We start from the raw sequence: 9,485 nt of genomic DNA, 5'->3' as shown, positions 1-9,485 counted from the left end.
TTTTGTAGTTTTATTTTGGATTTCTTTACTTACTGGTTTTATTTAAAATGGATCTATATATAACCTCCAATATGTGTATGTGTTAAATAATAGCATAATATGTACTAAAGCGACTTATTTTTAAATTTGAGTGTTGCAACCCTAAGGGATTGCGTTTTTATGTAAGTGATCTTTCTTTATTTTTTTTTACTTGTAAAGAAATAGTTTAAAACTTAAGTATTTTTAAACTTCTATGTTATTTGTTTAGTTTTTAATGGCTATATTTTATAAATAGTTTTATAAAACATAAGCCATACTTGTTTTATTATTTCAAAAGTAAAATATGAATTTGAATATTAGCTACTTATGACCTAAGCGGCTACCATCATCACGGTGTACTATTGTTAGAACATAGATGCAGAAGAGAAATGTTTTAAAAGCTCAACATTTCAAAAATATATATATGACCGCAAAGCGAAAAAAAGGCTGCAGTTAAGTGTTATACTTTATGGTTATTTGTCTTTATTCCTAGCACAAACTTGATCAATTGGACAGAAAAGATTTTTTTCTTAACCCTTTATATGAACCGAACAACTAACTTATTCAAGATTTATTGCAATTTTACTATACTTTGAACGTAGACAACGTTGATATAATGATTAATTTATAAATAAATCACACATAAATATATGTATTTTTACCCCAATTCTACGTATTTTGTTTAATTAACGCATGAAACAATGTCACAATTCAGAAGTAATTGAAGTTTGCTTTGAATAGCTTTCAGTATTTTCGATGCGACTATGAATTCATACGCTTGTTGTAATCTCGTTATTGATGTAACACAATGGAATCGAGGGAACAAAAATTAAATTATCACGAAGCTAATGAATGCACATCAGTTATGAATAGATTGAGCCTATTGAAATTGAATTCATCAGTACTGGAGCAGCGTGATAGAGTTAGTCTTAGCCCAGTAGTGGGACATTCACAGGCTGTTCGCTTACTCTAATGAATTTATCACACGATTAACTTTAAAAAAAATTTAGATTGCTGACTATAATAGCAATTATAAATGTATAAATTTTCGGTTTGTAAGTTTTTGGAATTTAAGCTTTGAGAAATTGCATAATATAATATAATGTTCAATATGTTTGCACAAATAAACTGCGCCAATAAAATATTATGTTTCAGATCATAAAGTTAATTACTTAGATATATATGTTTACTTATGTCTATTTTACGGTTATTAAGCAACAAAAAAAATGCAAACTCCTATTATTAAATAAATAACAAAATAATAAATGTAATTTTATGATAAATAATTGAACTTCATCTTACACAATTATATTATAAGATGGTTGATTAAAATAATTAGATTTAAAAACTTTAATCAGAACATATTAGAAACAAACAAAAAAACATATGTTTCCGCCCGGGATCGAACCGGGGGCCTTCTGCGTGTTAGGCAGATGTGATAACCGCTACACCACGGAAACGATATGAGTGAGAACTAATATAACAATCTGTTTATAAAGTCAAGTCTAATTTTAAGATTTTTTTCCAAACTGATAACCTTGAATAACAAGACTAGGTTATTATTATATTTATAAATTAAAATTATATGATATTATGCTCGTATAGCACTTCTAAGTATTAATCAGATAGAAGTAGGACAGCACCATTTCCGAATATTAAAAACCAGTCCAAGAAGTTATAATTCAATTATTAAGCTAAGCAATGTAAATAATAGTGTATATTGTCAGTGTGATAGAAAATAATTTGTACTCTTCAATTTAAAATAAAGATCCAATTTGAATCATACTTTTATACATCATTAGTTGTCCCTGCGGTTACGCCCGCGTGTTAGGTATAAAAAGTAGTTGCTTCATAATATTAATATGGATTAGTATAAATATTAAGGTATAATCGGAATTAAATCCCCGACTAATATTATATTGTTTATTGTCTTGATATAAAACTTTATAGATAAACGAATAATAATAATACGAATCCCAATAACTACCGTCAATAGGATAACTACACATAAAAATATTCAATAAATACCATATAATTTTATATAAATAATATTATAAAAAAGCTTTTAGCTGTTTAAATTATTTCTATTAAAAAAATTAGAAATAAACTCATAACATTTATTTATTTTTCAGTTATAAAAAGTTTAAATTGATCGTTTTAGAAAAGTCGATTCAAATGCCGGACAGTTGTTCTTGTAGTTACACGGAGTCCGGGGACGGCAGGCTGCAGCTGAACTCAAAGCGAACGATCGACTACAAGACTGTTGCAGAATAAATTTATCACCGCACGTGCGACCTGGACGAGATCCTTCTGTAGAGCCTTTGGCGAGTTGGCCACTTCCCAGTTCTGTTGATTTTAAATTATCTATTCTGTTCTCAGCAAGTATATATAACTAACTGTCTCGTTCATCTAGTAGTTAGTTTTTTTAAAGGGTGTAGATTCCGAGGTTCAGAGTTCAAAGTCTAGGTCCGGAAAAAGGGTTTTCTGTTTTCTTTTTGTCAATCGAGGTCCGAAGTTTGTATTTTGGTACAGCTACACTTTTCCGTATTTCGTAAAGAGCGTTAGGTAATTAGCTTGTTTAATGTTACCTTAGTACGATATCTCAATTAATTTTAATAATTACTTGGCTTACTAATATGCGATTAATTTTCTTGAAAAAAAAAACGTTTTTTTGGGAAAGACAACAGATTTATACAAATTTATATACAAAATATGATCCAAGGCATTGGAGACGTTTACAAGTTACACAAAATATATTAATATACAAGAATTTCTTATTTAATATATTAATTACAATATAAACAATAAAATAATAATATAAATGATATATAACGTGGGCACGGACGCTTAGTTTGTGGAGATTCAATAAATCAATCAATCAATCAACAGCCAATCGTTGTCCACTGCTGAACATAGGCCTCTCCCAAGGTGCGCCAAAGCTCCCTGTCCTCCGCCTTCCGCATCCAGTTGGTGCCCGTCAACTTCTTAAGGTCGTCGGTCCACCTGGCTGGAGGGCGCCCTACGCTGCGCTTGCCGATTCGCGGTCTCCACTCTAGGACTCGTCTGCTCCAACAGCCATCGGTCCTACGACATACGTGACCAGCCCACTGCCACTTCAGCCTGCTAATTTTGCAAGCTATGTCGGTGACTCCGGTTCTTTTCCGGATAATCTCATTTCTGATCTTATCCTTCAAAGATACTCCGAGCATAGCTCGCTCCATAGCACGCTGAGCGACTTTGAATTTGTTGTTGTGTCCACGTTTCGGCACCGTATGTCATGGCAGGTAAGACGCATTGTTTGAAGACTTTCGTCTTCAAACATTCAATAAATAACTAATAATAAATATATAATACTAGCGCTTTACCCGTGGCGTCACTCCAATTTCCATAGATTTTTATTCAAAAATGAAGGATTTTCATACAAAATTTCAACCCCTTTATCTTGGATTAAATTTTCAATATTCTTTCTTAGTGTTAACCTCGTGTAGATTAGCACAGAAAACCTGTAAAATCTGTATGTAAGTTTTCATGGTATTAGCCCCCAGTAGTTTGAGCTGTGCATATATATGACAGTCACTCAATCAGTTATTCTTTTATATTTGTAAATATATACATATTATAAAAGTTATTACAATAGTCAAACAATAAATACTTCTTTTTAAATAAACAATTGTAGTAATGCGATTGTACATTTGTTATCAATGAGCTTAAATATTTTTTTGTAATTTATTGCTCTTCAATAATTTTTATCTGCAGTTCGCGATATCAAATAAAAATTGATAAAAATATTGAAATAAAAAGAAAAACATATTTGTTCAGGTTTTAATTATAAATTTACCATTAAGCGAGAATATTTTAAACGTACCACGTTTAAATTTATTAATTTTTTTTTTATGTTCAGCTTACAATAACTAAAAATGTTTCATTTATGTTAAAATTATTATTCATAACTCATTTTGGATATTTTAATCTAAATTTACGAAAATCTTGTGCAATGCTACTGTTTGCCTTGACGTTGATGGTACTATAACTAAAACTTCACTCCGGGCACGAACGTTTGCGTTTATTTGGCAGAAACGCAATAGTAACAATATGTCAATTATTCTACCGCTACACATCAATACTTTATATTGCAGTTTTCCAATTTCGAATAAAATCTTAGTTCCAATTGTTGACTAGTTCAAGCTTTCTACACTGCCAGTATCTATGGCGGTATGGTTATTTTAAACGAAATGGTATCAGGAAATCAGCTTGTAAACGTAATAAAAGTAACATCCTGTAAACGTTTACTGGTGGTAGGGCTTTGTGCAAGCTCGTCTGGGTAGGTACCACCCACTCATCAAATATTCCACCGCAAAACAGCAGTACACCAAGTACTTGTTGTGTTCCGGTTTGAAGGGTGAGTGAGCTAGTGTAATTACAGGCACAGGGGTCATAACATCTTAGTTCCCAAGGTTGGTTGCGCATTGGTGATGTAAGCGATGGTTAACATTTCTTACAATGCCAATGTCTATGGGCGTTGTTGACCACTTACCATCTGGTGGCCCAAATATGCCACATATAAGGCGAACGCGCCTTCCTATTCTATAAAAAAAAAAACGTGCCACAGCTGGGCTAAAGCCGCCTCTCCTCCTAATAAGAAGATTGGGAGCTTATTCCGCCCCGCTGCTCCAAATTGGGTTCTATATTTAGTCTTGACCTACAATAATATTCCACGAAAAACAAAAAAAGAAAAAATTCTAAATTCAAAATTCGTTCCTTAAGACATGATCAATCCAGGCATTAAGCCTTCGTGTCTTACCCAACTCTAACAAGTTTATTTGTCCGTACATACTAAACTTTTTACCGTATGCCGTTTGCGTGTCCACAGTTTGTTCAGGTTACCGTCTTGGGTACAATTGTCGGATATTCAATTCAAAATTTTACCTTATCTGGTCGTGATGAGAATTTAGATGAGTCAGCAAGGGTGGCTTTGTTCAATTTCGTATTTCTAGTTTGTGCCTTTTGATTACTGGGAGCTGATACAAATGTCAATAATTTAAGGCGATATATTTTTGCCTTAAATATCTTAGTCATGAAAATACAAAGGGAATTATTATTGAACAGTTGCTAATTATGATAGAGAAGTGAATGACTTGGGTTGGGTTTTTCTGTCGAAAGGTATCAGTACAGCTCGGATTATTGTGAGTGGAGGTTGGAAGTGTGGACACTCCCGTGCACTATAATATGTCTAGTCTCCCTTGAGATTGGCCACCGTGACCGAAATCGGTCAGGAAGACATCGATATGATAAAGAAATTCTAAAAGAGTTGCTTATTCATATTTGTTTTTAAATATTAACAATAAGACTAAAAAAAGTGGTTTTAACATTATTATACATTTAACATTATTATTATAATCGAAGCAAAAAGCAATATATTAAATCATAACTTTTAAAATAATAAATGTTAATTAAATTATTTAGGCATCATGATGGAAACAATCAAATAAAAGTACTTTTAATTAATTGTGGATGAAATAGCACAATCACTTGACCGCACAACTCTGCGGGCGCAATTCATTTATTGAATTTTAAATTCTAATAAATTTTAATTATTAATTTCATTTATTGAATTTTATTGCTGCCAAATTTATACAAATCCCAATCGGTCATATTTATTTCGACTTACGTAATGAACAAAATGCCTTTTTATGTCAAATAAAGTCGAGAGTAATTAGTGTCATGATAAAATGTAATGAAAAAATGTAGAAATACTTCAAGCTCTAAAGGTCAAAGTCCATTCTAATTAGGTAATTTATATCGTTACTAATATTTTAATAAAGAATTTTGTTTGAGAATATATATTTAGGAAATCAACGTTCTTTTTTTTGCACAGTACAGTAACAGCCTGTGAATGTCCCACTGCTGGGCTAAGGCCTCCTTTTTATGAGGGGTAGGTTTGAGCTTATTCCACCACGCTGCTAAAATTTGGGTTGGTGGAATACAGATATGGCAGAATTTCAATGAAATTTGACACATTATTTTAATTATAAACACAAATTAAACACATAAAAATTCAATGGTACTTGCCCGGGTTCAAACCCACGATCATCGGTTAAGATTCACGCGTTCTAACCACTGGGCCACCTCGGCTTGGTATTTTACCAATAATTTATACTTTATTAATCAAAATAAAGTTTTAAGGAACATAATCATAATGTATTTTTGTCCTTAATATTTAAAATTTATTACGAATTTATTCTTAGAAATAGGTATTGACATCGTATATATATATATATATATATATATATATAAAACAAATGTCAAGTGTGGTCAGTACTACCAATAGATACGTATGAGCGGAAACTGAAACGATATATAAGATTCGAAAATATTTATAATATTTTTTTTATTTACAAGCATTTAACATTGCTTCAAACAAAGCATTTTATAGAACCGTTTAATGACACGTGATAGCCCAGTGGTTAGAAGACGAATATTTACCGATTGCGGATCAAACCTGAGCCAGCGAGAATTTTCATTTGCTTAATTTGCGTTTATAATTCATCTTATGCTCGGCGGTAAAGGTTCCCGAAGAAACTTGCATGTTTCGTGCATTGTGGTAGAATTAGCTCCTAAATTTCTCCCTAAATCGAAAGGAGACCCTAGCCCAGCAGTGGCATTTACAGGCTGTTATTTTACTTTTTATTTAAAAATTATTGATACATATATGGCGTTCATTTTTATTTTAAAGATTTTATAGATTATAATTGATTAAGGTCGCCTTATTCCATGTGCAAATGGTATACTCCTGGTCACGATCGTTGCTTCCATTTTTCATTTTGATAAGAGAAAGCTATAAATTTATTTAGTATTTGTAGCATAAAAACATTTTCGCTGTTCGTTCTATGTAGGTATCTATTCTTTGTAAATAAGCGGTTCACGTCAGCTTACTTATGTTTGTTATGAAATCATGCCCCGTGGTGGCTCGCAATTGTCTTGCAGCCCTTTCTATATAACTAGTTTCTAGCACTGCAACAACCGCTATGTAAATAATATAACAGCGCTTAATGTTACATAAGCATTGCTTTTAACTATAATATTTTGTTTTCGTTTAGGTTCTAACGAATTTTGTTTTTATTTTAATTGTTATTATGTGGAGTTGTTGAGTTTTAAAGTAATTGTAATCGTCTCAAAAATTTATTTTTATTTATTTATTTATTTATTTATTAGGGAAACATACAGCATATCGTATATTACAACTTAATATAATAATCATATTTTAACACTTATGCCAGTTAAGTTTCCACTACTGTTTTAACAGGGAAGTGGACTAATTTTGATGTTACATAAAATATAACTATTTATGACAAAGTAAAATTTTAACGTAAATATGGTTATGGTTAATTACTAATAAGTATTTTTCACAAGATTATAAAATTTACTTAAACTATTTTTAAACAGATCAATGTGGTTGTATTTTCTATTATGACTATTACAAGATCTTAGAATAAAAGAATTTTTGAAATAATTAGTTTTATAAATGGGTATTGAAAAAGTATCCTGAGAGCGAGCGTTAAAACGAGGACACTTAAATAAAATCTCACTGAGCAGATATGGAGAATCAATTAAATTATTTAATATTTTGTAAAGAAACATTTGGTCTCTTTGTTCTCTACGTTCTTCAAGTGGCATAAAAACAGAGTCAGGAAAAGTAAATTTGTATCGCAACCTCCTGATAAATTTGTTTTGTATATTTTCAATTAAGTTGACATATTTTGCATATTGTGGATTCCAAACAGTTGACGCATACTCTAAATGTGATCTAACGAAAGCATTGTACAAAATTACAAAGGTATGAATATTTTTAAAGTCTGCCCCTTGCCGAAAGATAAATCCAAGCATTTTATACGACTTCATCACTATTTCCTCAATATGCTTATCGAATATAAGTTTGTTGTCTAGTTGTACCCCAAGGTCTCTCACCTCCGTTACCCTTTTTAATTTAGTATTAAATATGGAATAGTCAAAAATTATTTGTTCTTTTTTTCTCGAAAATGTAATTACACAGCACTTGTCAACATTAAGCTGCAAATTATTAGCAATGCAATATTGTCCTAATTTATTTAAATCCTCTTGTAAATGAAAACAGTCTTGATTATTTTTTATTATCTTAAAAATTTTAGTGTCATCAGCGTATAATAAAACTTGAGAATTTTTGAAACAATTAGTTACGTCATTAATAAAAATGTTAAAAAGTAAAGGGCCAAGGTGAGAACCTTGTGGTACACCCGATGTTACAGGAATAAAACTAGACGTATATCCTTTAATAGCAACGGCTTGAGATCTTTCGCGGAGATAAGATGTAAGCCAACGTAGAAGGTCACCATGTATACCGATGTTGTTAAGTTTTTGTAATAACAAATTGTGCGATATCTTATCAAATGCTTTCGAGTAATCAGTGTATACGACATCTACCTGGAAACCAACTTCCATAGCACTTAATACTGTATGCAAGAACTCACACAGATTGGACTCAGTGGATCGCTTATTAATAAAACCATGTTGGTTACAGGTAAGTAGAGGCCTTAATAATGGAAATATCGTATCATAGACAATCTTTTCAAAAAGTTTTGGAATAACTGACAATTTAGAAATACCGCGATAGTTTTTTATATCGTTCTTATCTTATTTAATTTAATTTTATTAATTTAATTTTTTAACATTTTTTTTTTTATAGAATAGGAAGGTGGACGAGCATATGGGCCACCTGATGGTAAGTGGTCACCAAACGCCCTTAGACATTGGCATTGTAAGAAATGTAACCATCGCTTATAGCCAATGCGCCACCAACCTTGGGAACTAAGATTTTATGTCCCTTGTGCCTCACCCTTCAAACCGGAACACAACAATATCAAGTGTTGCTGTTTTGCGGTAGAATATCTGATGAGTGGGTGGTACCTACCCAGACGAGCTTGCACAAAGCCCTACCACCAGTAAATTACTTTGTTTTTATATGACAATTAAAACTGTATTTCAGTTTGTTAGTCTGCTTTCATATTCGAACGCTTTAATCAATCGTCTTACTCATAATTAGAATAGTTGTAGGTACAGAAATGATAGGAGATATTTCATCTTGAGGCTGATTGGATGAGGTTCAAATTCCTTACATTTGAGGCCGCCAACTTATTATTTTATTCGATAGTATTATTATTGTATTGTGTAATTACCTAACAAATATCTTATATTATAAAAATAGCTGCTTATTTTTTTGAGTCATTATTATCACATACATATGAGTGAGTGTATATTAAGTGCTGGTTATGGAATTATTTTATTGTTTTACAATTAATTATTTATGTGTTGAAATATCTTTTTAAAATAATTGTGTTTAATAGGTAAGGTAATATAGTTTAATTATAGATTTCAAATAATAGTTATTAAATATCAGTAATTATCTGTTCATTAAATTGATGATTACAATCAAT

The 9,485-nt window shown here is 31.3% G+C and overlaps 1 non-coding gene across 1 annotated transcript; it reads right to left on the bottom strand.

The window, feature by feature from the left end:
- Positions 1-1,405: 1,405 nt before the first annotated feature.
- On the bottom strand, positions 1,406-1,478 carry Trnav-aac (transfer RNA valine (anticodon AAC)). The gene has a single exon. It is a non-coding gene; the product is annotated as a tRNA-Val (tRNA).
- Positions 1,479-9,485: the final 8,007 nt, after the last annotated feature.

The sequence above is a fragment of the Nymphalis io genome, chromosome 1 (genome assembly GCF_905147045.1).
Source record: "Nymphalis io chromosome 1, ilAglIoxx1.1, whole genome shotgun sequence".
In the NCBI taxonomy this organism is placed as follows: Eukaryota; Metazoa; Arthropoda; class Insecta; order Lepidoptera; family Nymphalidae; genus Nymphalis; species Nymphalis io.
This window is presented reverse-complemented; position numbering and strand designations above follow the sequence as displayed.